At 48.3% G+C, this 15,313-nt stretch overlaps 1 long non-coding RNA gene across 1 annotated transcript; it reads right to left on the bottom strand.

Annotated features, from left to right (window-relative positions):
• Positions 1–1,743: 1,743 nt before the first annotated feature.
• On the bottom strand, positions 1,744–13,257 carry LOC141928665 (uncharacterized). The gene is made up of 4 exons (XR_012624825.1): positions 13,189–13,257; positions 6,747–6,981; positions 6,582–6,665; positions 1,744–2,081 (listed from the first exon to the last, which is right to left on the bottom strand). It is a non-coding gene; the product is annotated as an uncharacterized LOC141928665 (long non-coding RNA).
• Between the last annotated feature and the right edge of the window lie 2,056 nt (positions 13,258–15,313).

Below are 15,313 nucleotides of genomic sequence, written 5' to 3'. Positions count from 1 at the left end.
CTTCATTAATGCTAATCCAGGAGCAGAAATGATCTGAGAGCAAAACCTCTGAGAGGATTAAGTACACAGATACTGCCTCATCAAGCTGTGATGCAGGGAGGGATCCAACCTGAACTTCCTCCAAAACATGCAGTCAGATCTGGTTGCTCTGGTTTGGACCCGACTCTGGCAAGATGGAAAGCGGTTCAGCGAGATGTTGAAAGAGAGGAGCAGAAAGAAAGGAAAACAGTCCACTCCCTCTTCCCCCCTCAAAAAGCAGCGTTTCACTTCTGGGGCTGTAAGTGTGCACAATAAACTTGTCTCCCTTCCCTCACTCCAGCTTACATTGTTCGCTTTCCTGCAAATTGTTTCCACATTCTGTATAAATAACCCCAGTGCCAGCGAGGGGGAGGGGGAGAGCGCAGGGGCGCGCGGAGAAGGGGTGGAAGGAAATCAAATGGCTTTGTTACTTTTGAAAAAGAAGGTGGAGGATGCCGAGAAGCAGTTTGGAGCTGGAGCCTTGGCAGACCGAGCTAAGAGTTGCCATCAAGCTTGCGTTCAGACCTGGAGGAAGAAGAGTAAACAAGGGGGAGATTATATATAATTATAGACAATCATGTTGCTGGGGATAAACAGGAATCAAAAGCACGGAGGCACTGAAGTCTGGCACATCCCCAAGCACAGAACAGAAGCCAGCCAGTAAGAGGCAATGCGGCTGGAAAGCGCTTCCCTTTGGGCCTGTTTTCAGTTAGCTCAGGGGCTGGGGTTTTTTTCCTCTCTTTTTGGCTTGAGGCATTCCCCCATAAAGAGAGGAGCCCATCCAATGGGAAACAGAAGCCAAACTGAAGTCAGCAGAATCCTTGTCTGCGACATTAATAGATTACTCTGTGAGAAACGTCAGAAACATTTGGAAAAGATACAGCCCGCTTAGGTCAGCAAAAACAACAACAGGAATTTCTGAACAAAAATGGCTTTAGAAACGCTCCAGAAGCCGTGCCTGCGTGTCCTGCGGGCAGAATCTCCTTGGCAGGACACAGAGGGTGAGCTGCAGCTTAAGGGTGGCACATGGGCCCTTCTTGTGGCTCCCACGGCTCCAGGTTCATGACAAAAAGGTGTCGGGGCCCCTCGGCCGCCTCGCCTGCCCCCGGTGTGTGCGGCGCTGAGCCCGTCCGGGACAGCCGTCCATTTGGCGCAGCCCTCTGCTCCATTTGCTGTAATCAGAGGCGAAAGGATGAGCCGTCAGCCTGCACCATGGGACACCCCTGGCTCCCTCCCACCTGTCTCTGCATCTGCGGAGGGAATAAGCAGGAACCCGAGCGTGATGGGACCCTCCCTCCGCCACCTGCCCGCTCAGCAGCGGGAGCAAGCAACGGGGTGCCCCGCTTGTTCTGCCTCGCCGCCAGGATCCTGCTCCCCTGGCACAGCTTTGGTTCTGCAGAGAACCTGAGAGAGGGCATTAAATAGGCAGCAGAGACAGCGAGCAGGCTCTGCTGCTACAAGTGCTGTAGCTGAGAGCGGGGATGCTGAGCTGCCCCTGCACAGCTCTCCCCGAGTGCTCAAGAGTGCCCTGCAAAGGGGCAAGGAGGGGGAAATGATGAAGAAACAAAGCCAAGAAGCACAGGTAAAACAAACGCAGATGGCCCATAGGGGTTGTGTTCTTTTTTTTTTTTAAAGAAGGACTTGGGGGGATTTAAAAAAGAAAAAGAAAAGCCTCATTTGTCCTTCTTTTCCCTTCCTTGAAGGCCCTGGAGAGTTAGAGGGAAAGCGACATCATGACGAACAAAGGACGGCAACCTCAGATGGTGACAGAAGGAGGATTGTTTAGCAAGGCAGTGTAAAAAGCTCTCTCCCAGGCACTATTTTAAATCCAAATAGCTTACAGCCTGCTGAATTCTTAAGCCATTTTCCTGATCTCTCAGCTGTTCTTCATTGAGAACACAAGCAGATATTTCAAAGCAAAAAAGCAGAGAGGAAAAATAAGTATATATAAGAAATAACCAAACCTGTGTTTAGAATCCAGGTAACAGCACAGGAAGCAGGGCATGCTCACAGGCTCTTCCACCTTCTCTCCTTCAGTACAGGTGCTCTAAATGTCCTTTCTCCTAAGGAAAGAAAATGGATTTTTAAAGGGAAATGACATTTACTCTATGAGAACAGTGTCACAGTTTGGTGAATGATATAACCTGGCTGTCTGGGTATAGTATTTTGTGTATTTTCTGTGAATTCATCATTGTGGGCATTTTTCCTCCAGGATTTCTTATACTGACAAATCCTTCACCAGTGGTGGGTACCTCTGTGTGTGTATATTATGCATGTGCTTAAGTGCAAGATCTCTCTACTGACCATGTAGAAACTGAGTATCACAGATGAGGTCAGTCTAAGCATAAAACAGGAGTCAAGTTCGTCTCAAAACTGCTGGAAATAGATCAGAAAGAGCAGAGGGAATGGTATTGGAAAAAAGACAGTAATGGGTTAAAAAAGGCATTTGGGGTCCAAGTCTTATCTGCTATAAATTTGCATTGACTCTGTGAGGTAATATTTAAGCAATCTACTCCCACGCCAAGTTACAGCAGCTACTTCCAAATATCCCAGACGTTAGCGTACAGAACCAAGAATAAAAACAAGATAACAGAACGATATCAAAAATAAGCCGACCGTGTCCTTTAAACACGTGCTTATATGCCACGCTGGACAGAAACAGTGTCAGAAGTTTAGCAATATGGTGAAAGACTACAAGTGAGCCAGACTGACAGATCTGGACAGATTATATCCACTTTACTTTCTCTTTCATTTATACATGATCAAGAAGGGAGAAGGATACAGAGCGCTTGTCCCGATGTTCTGTCAAAAATGAAATGAGGTTACTGGTCTCCTGCAAGCGCAGATGAACATCAATCACAAAACCCTCATAAAGGCATAAAACACAGTCCCTCAGCGTTATTAGAAAGGAAGAATTAAAAGTTTATCAAGATGGAAAGAGCAGATCCTCAAGGGAGAATGGATTTCATGAGCAATCAGCAAATCCTTCTTCAGGCACCTCAGTGTGACTTGCAAGGCAGTGAGAAAATCAAAAGAGCTACTACCTAAAGAGAAACACAGAGCGAGTGTTCCCAGCAGGCATCTTAGAAAAAGCCCTTGGTGGGATAAAGTGTCAATCCTTTCTCGCCTCTTCCTGCTTTCCTGAAGCAAAGGGAAAAAATACAGGGGGAAAAAAAAAAAAAAAAAAAAAAGAGTATGATGCTTGCATTACTGCTTATGTTGCAAGACACATTTGTATGTGCTGGTGGAAAGGTTTCCAACAGCTTGTCACAAAATCTCTGCAGTTGGGTATGTTAGTTGGCTGTCTTGGCTTAGGACAGGTTTAAGGCAGGAATATCAGCCTGATGCATCAGTACAGAGGTGCATCCCCAGAGCTCTCCAGGGACCCAGGGCTGGAACAGCAGCTGCTGAAGGTCAGCAGAGGCGAAACCCAACTGCATTTCACTTCTGGTAATCCCATTTTGGATACTGGAACTTGGCCATGGCGAATGAAAACATGACCGAAGCATTTCTTTATTCCAAGTCTGCCTGACTGCCGAAGCAATGCTTTGGAGTGCTGGCCTGCAAGTCCCACTTCTGGCAAATCCAACAATTGAAGGGATACAGAGTAATGAGATTTTTCCCCCAGCCCGTTGCTGGTGGCGTTGGAAATCCTTGTATAACCAGCCCTAGAGACCATTATCGTATCCTAAAATGTGCATAAGCGACCGCACAGAGTCAGTTGAAAAAGAGGGGGAACTTCTTACAGGTCAGGGTTAAGACCACAGGGAGCCTTGGGGGAAGAGCTGCACCCATCATCAACTACACCCTTAGTCACCAGGGACCTCTCCCAAAGTCACTATCTCCCTGCTTAGCTGCTCAGGAGGCAGATGTATAGAAAATGTGCTTCCCCTTTCGCTGTTCCTCACACCTCTGATGTTCCTGCCATCCCTTATGCATCCGCTTTTGAAATAAATATTTCCGTCGCTGATGAAATAACACAAGGCATTGACGGAGATGGATGAGAGCAGCCCTCCAGGCCAGAACTGCTGGGCACAGGCACCTTCCAATATGCTGCCTGTAATGAATGTAGCAGGGGGAATGCAACATTTTGTTTAATGAAAAAAAAAACCTGTTCAGGCCTCTGAAGGGCTATTATAAGCTGTGGCACACTGAAACTCAAGACATAAGCCTCTTTATATTTAATAATACGCATTATAGATTTTTTCCTGCAGAGAAGCTTCAGTGAACACCTTTTTTTGTTGAAATCTTTTGTTGCAAATATTGATTATTCGTTGAAAATCTAAACCCCAAAGATTTGACCAAGTGGTTTTACAAAAAGTTTAGATTTCTGCATCAAAGCAAACATTTCCAAAAAGTTACAACCATGGTGCTGTATAACAATTGTTAGCAGAAAAGCCACTCTGATGGTTAAGTTTTTATTTAGCCCATATAAATGCATATGCAAATGTACATAACTGCATTTCAGAGGAAACTACTTACCCCCTAAAACAAAAATGCATCTACAATAGAAGCCACAGAAAAGCAGCACGCAAAAGTATTCTGCTTTTAGCATATAGTATAAGCAGATTAATAAAGTCCATTTATCTCATCCTGTCACAGCAGGGTTCCCAAACTGGCCAGAAAAAAGCCTTCCACAACTTAAGAACTGTGACATCCAAGGCACGTCAGCTGAAGAGGGACCATTCCCTGAGTTTACTATTAAATTGGTTTCTCAAAGAGAAGATATGCCAGTTAATCTGACTCAAACGTGTATCTTTATAACTGATGCAACATCAAGGTGTCATCATTTAAAACATGTATTTGCACTTCTTTCAAATATCAGATCACCACTGGCTATCCTGCACATCTGATTGGCTTTTATTCTCCAAACTGGAGGGGGGCTGGGAGGGGAGGTGAAGCAGCCATCAGAAGAAGGGGATTGAGATTCACACGAGACAGAAGGAAGGCAAAGAGAAAGAAGGGAGATCAATTAACAGTCTGATCCCGGTCAGAAAACAAGTACAAATGTGGTCCCTAAAGTTAACACCGTTGGTTGCAGCGAGGAGCCTGATCGATAGATGTTAGCGGTGGCGCGGGGAGGAATGCAGTGCTATGTGGCAGGAGCCCAGCGCCGGGTTACAGCGGACAGGGCAAAAGTCCCCAGATTACAATAAAGCAGCTTGAAGGTGACAGATTTCATTGTTGAAGGTGATAAAATTCCACGTGGCGCGCTGCAAAACAAGGGCTGGAGCTCAGCCCGCAGAAAGGGAGGCAGCGCCTCAGACAATGCGGTGGGAGGTTTCTCCTCCTCTCCTTGCCCTGGAAATCGGCAGAGAAGCACTCGAGTGGCCGAGGTGGGTGGCAGGTTTCCTCTTGCCTGACACACGACAGGCAGAGCTGCCGCTTGTGAACCGAACCTCAGTATTTCCACCTGTGTGGTGGACGTGCAACGGTTGCTGCCGCAGAGCAGCATCTCCCGTGGGTGGGCACCGCAGCGCGTGACACGCAGCAGGAAAAAGTAAGGGCTGTTGCCTATAGAGACAGTCCTGCAGCAGGCAGGACCCTGCAGGATGTGTGTCAGCGTGAGCAAATTGGTCACAGCACCTTCATCTGTTCGTGCTTCATTTAACTGGTCTCCCCCAATTCGCTAAGAAGATCTCTGATGAGGGTCACATCAGCACAGGCCCATCATGGGCAAGGTGTCCCAAACGCTTCAGGTTTTGTTTTCCAAAATAACCCCCCTGATGCTGTTACACAGCAAAACACTCATCCAGAAAAAGTCTGACCTTCACTGCCTCTAACTCATGCCCACTTTGCTGCAAACACTTTGTGGAAGGGTTCAGTAAGGACAGGTATCGTCTCTTTTGTTCTAACAGAGGTTCAGCTTGGTCTGGACGCTGCCCCCAGTCAGGCTGCTTGAAATGCAGGAAAGACTCAGCAGCAGAGATGTGAAAGCAACAGGAAAATCAAAGCCTGGGACTAAACTAGCAATTAGACCAGCCTCGGAATATATTTAAGTCAAATCAATCCATACAGGAATTTCAGTCACGGTGCACTTGTGCCCAGCCTTCTCCCTCCCTCCCTTCCTCTCCTGCAACCCAGGGCTGAGATCCAGCATTACTGTCTGCTTCATCAGAATATGCAAGAAGTGTAGTGACAACATGTCTCCTAAGATGCTTTATCAGTTTTGCAAAGTCCCAGTTCATCCGCCTCTTGTGGATCCATTTACATATTGATGTATTTATTCGACTCTCTCCACCAGGCATGCCCCATGAGATTAAACTATTTTATTTACAAAGACATTGGGGTTGCAGCTCCTAACAATTAAGTCAGCCAAGATATAACTTTGCATGTGCTTTCAGATTGATGTGTGAACAGACAAATCGGCCTTGTCAGCGATTCAGGAGCAGCCCAGGGGGAGGACTGGTTAAACCCCATCTATATAAACCAGTCAATAGCTGCTGCAACTGGGAAAAATGAATTGGGGTGGTGGGAGGCACCACTGTGCAGAAGGGAAAGATAATGAGCCAGCAGGAGTGATGGATAAAACCTGGAGGAAAAACTTTGCCAACAGGGCTCACCTTAAAAGGTTGATGCTTCAGAGTTTGTGGGAACTTGCAGGCTCTTGGGAGTTGCCCCTGCTCCATCTCACCCATCAAACACACCTGTTAAAAAAGAGCAAAGCTGTTCCTCACCGAGGGGTACACTTGGAGGAAAAGGAGGATGGAAGGAGAAGAGAGAAATACCTTGTGAGATGGAAGTCAGCAAAAGGTCATTTAAGAGAGGCAAACTACAGCCCTGCTGCTGATGTGATGCTCCAGGAAAGGTGCTAAAGCCCTTTCCACAGAGAGCTTTTCCCTGGGCAGATCTCAGTGGAACAGCTCTCATCCTTCTTCTCTCCATTAGCATCTGCTTGGCCTGCATCTGTCAACGCTCTCTTCTCCGTACCCTCTCCCTTCTCGTTCACACTCGGTGGGATCTCTGGGGAGGAAACACCGAGGTGACATTCATATGCTGATGTCATTTGCAGCGTGCCAGGCTGCGGGGGACACATCATGGGGGAATGACATATGGGGTTCTGCTTATAGCCCTGCGATTCCTGCCCTGGCCCGCTGTAGCCATCACACCTAAACCCTGGTGCTTGCCCACCCTGTCGCCAGCGCTGGATCGCAGGTAAAACAGCTTTAAACGAAGCGTGCGGCTGTCCGTGGGGATCAGCAACAGACAACTACAGGTCTACAGATCTGTAGCACATGTTCCTGGTGGTTTCTTTGCCTCCCACCAGATGAAGTATGTCCATCAGAGCATTTTAGGCTCCCTTCAAAGCAATAGCTGAAAAGTCACCTGCGTATTTAGAACAGTATAAATCTGGCATGCTATTGCCTCTTCCTGACTCGAGCGTGTCCAGAGAAGGGCAACAGAGCTGGTGCAGGGTCTGGAGCACAGGTCTGATGGGGAGCGGCTGAGGGAACTGGGGGGGTTTAGTCTGGAGAAGAGGAGGCTGAGGGGAGACCTCATGGCCCTCTACAACTCCCTGAAAGGAGGGTGCAGAGAGGGGGGATGAGTCTCTTGAGCCAAGGAACCAGCACCAGGACAAGAGGGAATGGCCTCAAGCTGCGCCAGGGCAGGGTCAGACTGGCTCTTAGGAAGGATTTCTTTGCAGAAGGGGCTGTTGGGCGTTGGAATGGGCTGCCCAGGGCAGGGGGGGAGTCCCCATCCCTGGAGGGGTTGAAGAGTCGGGTTGACCCAGCGCTGAGGGATCCGGTGGAGTTGGGAACTGTCAATGTTGGGTTGATGGTTGGACTGGATGATCTTCAAGGTCTTTTCCAACCTAGACAATTCTGTGATTCTGTGATTCTGTCTCATCTGGTGCCAGCATTCTTCTTAGCATCTCTGACATTTCAAAATTATATTTAGAGACCTGGATGGGAATTTAATTTTGAAGTTTTCTACTGAACACTGTTATATAAATATTCTACACCACCTGCCGATGGGTCTATTGGTGCATAGCAATCCTGTGCCATTGCCTTTAATTAAACGGGCAGAGGCAGCCCAAGGAAGGAGCACTAAATAGTAGTCTAACCATCTTAAAGTCAGCACTGGTCTCCCTATTAATTCTCACCCTGATCTTTTGCATAGCGCTATCGCCAGGCTAATTATTCACAGGTGCACGCTCAAGCATTAATTGCAACAATGAATCATTTTTTTTTGTCTGTGCTTGGCCATTTCTAGCCTATAGGAATGCAGCTATTCCCGTTACTTTTACAATTATTATAAATATAAAGCCAGCAACATGCACTACATTTTGTAGGCATTAAAAAAGACATGGTATTTGGCCTGGAGCATTAACAATCTGGTGCATATTCAGGGGAGTGATGAATGCATCTCACTGACAGTCTGAAAATGTGTTTCCTGAATCATTTTAATTCGGGAAACTTTATGAAGGTGTTAGGTAAAGCACAGGTTTTAGGAATCCAGTGTCTGCAGCTCTTCTGGTCAACATGCTTCAGCAGGTCTTGGCCACTCATGGCTTGTCAGGACTTCCAAGGTGCATGGCAGTCTCCAGCTCACGCTGCCCAGCCTGTCTTTTCCCCACTGGAAAATTATACAAGACAGGATGACTCTTGAGTGCAGATGGTTGTGGGGAAAAAGCTCCATAACCTCTGTGCCTCCAGGCTCAGACTCAGCTTGAGCGAGATCGACAGAAAGGCTTGACGTCTGGATGAAAAGAAGGGCTGTTGTGAACCTTCGACGGCGAGGCACACTCTGGAGACTCCCCGTGCAGCTGGAGCTGTCAGGCGGACACTCTGGGCTCTGACCCCGGTGAAGGGGCCTCGGGCTCCAGGGGCTCGCAGGACAGACGGTCACTCTTCAAGACATGGGTCCTGCCTCGCCAGGGCAGGCAGAGGCGCAGGCAGGAGGCAGCCCCAGGGAGCCAACACTGCCGTAGCCTTTGCTAAGGGGAACTCAGAGCCATCCACCCCGGTGCTGGGTGAGCCAATACCTCCTCCTGGCATGGGCACAGGGATGGCAACACATCTCAAGGTGCTGCACAAGGGGTAGGAAAAACTGCTGACGGGGCTGTTCTGAGAGATTAGATTATAAATGTATTAAATGACTAACGTGCATTATGCGTCCTTCCCAGGCCAAACCACCTGCATACACAACGCGTGGCTATGATGTGGGGTTGACAGGTTCAGGCAAATGGTTCAGGACTAATTTTCAGTGTCAGACTGGCAGAATGCACTCCAGGCAGAGGCTTTTGATGCTGGGGAAGACAAAGCCAAAGCTACAAAACCAGAGCTTTTTAGGGAGAAAACAAAAGCTAAAATTTGAACAGCTATAAAAACACAGTTTGTCATCTAAACTACAGTAAATATTTCCTTTCTTTGCTGGCACAGAAGCTGGGGAGAAGAAGAAGTGGCTGAAGGAGAGCTCAAGGTGAGCGCCCGTTATTTACTGCTGCTGATGAATAAGCAAACCCCCACACTGTGTTTTCCTACAGGACAGCAAAAGCTCCGGACTGCTTAACAGTCTGGTTAGTTGTTATTTTTTCCCCTCCTGGGGTGCGTTTTACATGCTGTTCCAGTGAAATGCAGTACCACTATTAATTGTTCGCAAACACATAAAACACATGGTATTCTCCTTCGCCACCGCTGCAGTCTCAGCAGATCAAATAGAGGAGAGCTGGAAAAGTCACCTACCAAGATAGAGGTTGGGGGAATAATGCAAAAAAATCCAAAAGGATTTGTGTGGTGGTGTTGTTTGGGTTTTTTTAAAAATGTAATATACTTCTCTCTGCCTGTTTATAAGCATAGGCTTGTTTGAACTTCCTAGGGAAGTCGGGAGCATTGAAGAGAAATTGGCAGGCTCCGATCTGGGCGCTTTTCCTTATTATGAGAAAATACACTCTCGTCTCCTTGTCTAAGGGTATGAATTCTTCATCTCATATTGTGTTTGCACAGAAGCGTGAAATGTATCCTGAACATTGGTCTTCGTCCACACTTCACAATGCGAGAACAACGAGGGCAGTGAGACATGCAATGAGAACGGGGACGCCACAAAAGTGGGGGAGCGGGTGGCCGCTTCTGTTCCAAGGCTTGGACTCTGGCGCTGCATTCACCATACCCATCGTATTTAAAAGGAAAAATTGAGGCACGTATTTCCTCCGAGATGCTTGGGGGCCCTGGTTTGTGAGCTGTCGGCCCTGTGGGAAGCTCCCGCCTCCCTTTCCATAAATGTTCCCCCTGCTGCCACTGAATCACCAAATAATCTGGAGACCCGTGGGAAGGGAATTAAATGGTGGTTATCACGCTGCCGTGTTCTGCTCACTTTATTTGTTTTAAATGACCATGAAAGCGAAGGGGGGAAAAAGAAAACACACAAGTGGAAACTTAATTGAGCTGCTGAAATGTCTTTAAAGGAGCATTATGGGCTGGATTATGATGCCTCAGCTCCCACTGGTGGCATTTGCTCACATGAGTGGGCATCTGATTAGGCAGTTCAGCCGGGACCCTTTCTCTAAATGATCTGTATCTCTCACCGCAGATTTGGAGCTGAGGACAACCAAAGATACCCAGCTCTGGGGACTTGATAGAGCGTTTGAGAAGACTGCATGCTCTGAAAATGGCCAAGATGGGACCAGGCTGCAGCGTTACCTAATAGTTGAGGGCTACAAGGGTTTGTGTCCTTGTTCTCACTCCAAGGAGAACAGCCAAGACAAAGAGGGCAGTTGGCCCAGCTGGGCTCTGGCACCAGGAGGGACAAGCTGTACCCTATCTGCTCTGGCTATCTTCTCCCCCAGAAGCTCCACTTCTGGGCAGGAGGAAGGGGAAACCTGCTCTGCTCTCTTCATGGGCACCGAAGTGCAAAGGGCCCTCAGGCACTACGTGACAAAAACAGCTGAAGCCACAAAGTGGCCTTGGTTAGATGCTGTCTCAGGGTAGAGGTATGGGAATTGGTCACAGAGGGGCCACGGAGCCCAAGGAGGGTATGTGGGCAGAAGAGCACGTAACAGAGCTGGGCAGCAGCCAGTCCAGAGAGGAGAGTGACCAGAGGGACAAGAGTGCCACAGGAACAGGAGGGAACTTCCCATAGAGGTGGTCAGCAAAAAAAAAAGACCAAAATGTGGGGAGAAGACTCTAGCAGAGTGGAGGGAGGAACTACCCTGACTGACTGGCTGGAGCTTGAATCTAGGAGATAGGGAGCGAAGAAAACCGAAGATGTGGAAAGGCAGGAACCACAATTCAGCACAAACCAAGCCACCCACACCTGAGGGTGAAGTCAGGGCGGGACCGTGTGGGAAAAGGGGGCTCAAGAGATCCACTGTGGGAGCCCAGGGATCTGATGGGGAACCTGCTGGACCTGCTGGAGCAGCTGCACATGGGCTAATCTCCGAATAGAACAGAACTTGCCTCTGGCTTGTTACACCTGAATTTTATTATGAGTCCAATACGCACCAAAGTAAATAAAAATGTGTAAATAAAAATTCCTCTCTATTCAATCTTCTGCTAGATCTTAAAATCCTCTAACCTGCAGGAAACTATCAAAAACCCTTCAGGAAGGATCCCTGCGTTTGTACGTGTAAGTTCTGAGTCCTGTGCAAATCCAAAGGCATGCGGGAGGAGGGAGCGCTGAGCTCCTCTGCCCTGCTGTGTGCATCCCTCTTACACTGGCCAGGCACTGCACATGGTCCACAGCCCCTTTCTGATCCATTTGTCAAATCTCCTCCCCACGCAGTGGCCTACCCCAACCCTGGGAAAGGATGTCACCCCTCACTATGAGTTCTGTGGATCCAGGAGCAGTTTTCAGGATGCCCTGTCTCCTGCTCAGCTCCTCCTGCCCTTATCCTTCATGCCCCAGACGTTTTCTCAGGTGCCTTCCAACCACAGGAGCTACCATGACCCTGGTGCTCTGAAATCCAGGCAGGTAGCAAGGGTGATGTGGGGGGTACACATCCTACTTTGGCTGGGAAAGATAATTAAAAGGGCAGTCAGGGATGGGAGGGGGGATGGAGACCTTCCTCAGCACCTCCTGCTCCACTGGGTCTCACTAGGTCAGCACTTTCTGGCAACTGCTGTATTGCCAGATGTTGATTGGGCATCTGACAGGAGATGAATAAAGCCAATAAAGTCCTTATTTCTGGCTATAAAAATAATAATGAAAAGCAGTCAGAGACGGGGGATAGGCTGCCCAAAGCTTTCCCAGGTTGCACTAAGCAGAATGTAGGAGCTACCTTCAGTTGCCTTCCCTTCTTATTTTCTCCTGACTGTATGCCACGAGCAACAGACCTGAAATTAAGCAGTTAGATAGTATTTGTGTACAGTCAAAAGTATTCCTCAGTTCCTGTCAAAAGGACTCTTTTTTACTTATTTTGCATGACTTTTCCCGCTGGCAGTGCCAGAGCTCTCCAGCCATAACCTTCCTTCAGATTCTGTTGCACTGAGCAAACCCCACTGTGAGGTCAGGACTCAAGACCCAGGGGTCTGCAAACCAGAGCAGCTCAGATGTCTCCCTGAAGGCCAGGTCACCTTCTTCTAATAATGACTATTCTGCCTCTAGCTCTGCAAGGGAGAGCTCCTGTTACCGTGTCAAAGGCTGCCCTGCTTCCTCTTACCTCTCTCCCCAGTGGTACAAACATGCCCATGCTTTCAGGTCCTGTGTAGCTAAAGACCAAGTTCTGAATATCAACAATTTCCTTTGTGTTCTGCTGCACCAGCCTGGGGATATTGGGCTGGGGCGCTCTGAGCAGTTCTGAGATTTTAAGATGCATTTCTGAACAGAGAGTTGCTACACAGTCGCTGTCGGAAGAGCTGCCTGTGCCCCTACCTGCAACAGTGACCCCTCTCCTCTGAGGAAGCTCTGCAAAAGGTGCAGATCCTACTGCGCCAACACCTCCCAAACTCAGGTGATAGCTGCCCTGAGTCTAGATTTAGAGGGTGAAAGGGGTGTTTATGAACAATCTCCTGGGTTTACAACCCTCATAACCTGTGATTTAAATGAGCTCCTGGGCTGTAGCCATTAGAGGCCCTGAACAACCCACCAAACTTGCGGGAGGCCAAAGGTACCTCTCTGGGTGCCTTCCCTGTCCACAGCTCTTACAGAGTCTGAAGCTCCCTTGGTTTCAGCTTCTGCCTGAGCCCTGCAGAACGGATCCTGCACTGCTGTGCTGGGAACGTGGGCACCCACCTGCAGACACCTCCACTGCCTCTGGATAAGCTGGCAGATCCAGATCACTCCACAGCAATCAGAGCCAGCCCTGATCCCCACTGACATCCAGGTTGGTAACTGAAAAGAAACATTGAAAATGTGCATGAACACTGTTTCACGAGGTGGGTGCCACTGCAAGGAGAATGTCCAGCATGGCTGTCACTTCCTGTCCACATGATGGCACAGAGCAAAGTTGCATTACTGTGGTGAGCTTCAACCCAGAAGCTGGCTCCTAGACATCTCATAAAGCCAGGAACAAAAGTTCTTCCCAAACAATAATGCCTTCAGCCCAGAAACTGCTGCAATCTGCATGGGAGAACCTTCTGCTGGACCTCTGAAGGCCAAAGAGTTAATTGTTGATCTAAAAACCAGCAAGTTGCCTAGATACCACAGGGCATGATCTGGTTACATTTGTGCAAACAATCTGGCACCAGGCAGTGACGCACACACCTATGCATTTAACATTTCTATTTTCTCAAGCCTTAACCTCACTTGCCGGCATAATGGACTGGGAATATACATTTAAGGTGGATAGCATTCCTGGAAACTGGCTATTCTTCAAAGGCGTATTTACTGGATGCTGCAATAGCCATGATTCAATAAACGTAAAATATCTGAGTAAAAATACCTGGGATAATAGAAGAGTAAAACTCCCATTACCATTTTATTCAATATTTTTATCAGTGATCTAAATTACGCTATATAAATCCTTGTTGTGGTGAAGTTTGCAGATGCCAACAAGATTGGCAGTAGGGAAACAACAAGCAGGATAGGACTATCAACATAGAGCGATCTGAAATAACTGAAAGTTGGCCACACTCCAGTGAAATATGATTTAAAAAGTCAAATACAAGGTAAGACATCTGAAACCAGAAATGCAGGTTACACTTACAGGACGCTGCCTCAGAAAGGAGTCGCTTTGAAAAGAACTTAGGGTCTGGAGCACAGGTCTTATGAGGAGCGGCTGAGGGAACTGGGGGGGTTTAGTCTGGAGAAGAGGAGGCTGGGGGGAGACCTCATGGCCCTCTCCAAGTCCCTGAAAGGAGAGTGCAGAGAGGGGGGATGAGTCTCTTGAGCCAAGGAACCAGCACCAGGACAAGAGGGAATGGCCTCAAGCTGCGCCAGGGCAGGGTCAGACTGGCTCTTAGGAAGGATTTCTTTACAGAACAGGTTGTTAGGTGTTGGAATGGGCTGCCCAGGGCAGGGGGGGAGTCCCCACCCCTGGAGGGGTTGAAGAGTCGGGTTGACCCAGCGCTGAGGGATCTGGTGGAGTTGGGAACGGTCAGGGTGAGGTTCATGGTTGGACTGGAGGAGCTTCAAGGGCTTTTCCAACCGAGATGATTCTGTGATTCTGTAACTTAGAGGACATCACAGAGACCTGCCGTAGTCCTAAAGCTGCCATTAGGCAACTCCTCCCATCCCTCGGTGGTTAGAAAGGGCAGTTGCAGACCCCAGCAGGAAGCGTTCCTGCTCGTACACGGCTCTAGCCACAATCTGCTGCAAAGCCGTGTTCAAGCTATGTTCCTTCCTTCGTGGAGAACGAGAAAATACAGAAGCGATCCAGGCAAAGCCAAAACATGACCCTGGAGCTGGGAAACAGAAGCTGTTCAGTGTGCTTCTGAAGGAGCCCAAGCCTGTCGGCTTATGGAAGATGTGCCTGAGACAGGATCTGATTACTGCTATGGGCACTAATACGGTGGAGGCAGTTGTGAGAGAGGGCTTTTGGGTACCACGATGCCTCTTTCAAGACAACTGCAAAAGCTGGCAATTAGAAATTTAACCTTGAAATAAAACATAACAGAAACATCAGTGAAGGCCATTCAGTACTGGAAAAGCTTTCCAGAGAACTAGGTGAAATTATGAGATTAGCTGTTTTTCAGAAGGCACTCTTTAACTCACCTTCTGGGAGAAATTATACAGGTGGTTAGACTAAACATGGCTGTCGTAATCCCTAGATTTCTAGACCGGGGTCTAGTTCTTGCACAAACTGTTTGGAGCAGGCATTTCTTTGTATTTGAAGGAATGGAGAAAGCACCGTGGAAAGGCTCGGGCAGCCTGAAAGACTTTTCATAGCTGCCTCAAAGTCTACACTATGCTCGGGGGG

This window comes from Strix aluco, chromosome 12 (genome assembly GCF_031877795.1).
Source record: "Strix aluco isolate bStrAlu1 chromosome 12, bStrAlu1.hap1, whole genome shotgun sequence".
NCBI lineage: Eukaryota > Metazoa > Chordata > Aves > Strigiformes > Strigidae > Strix > Strix aluco.
This window is presented reverse-complemented; position numbering and strand designations above follow the sequence as displayed.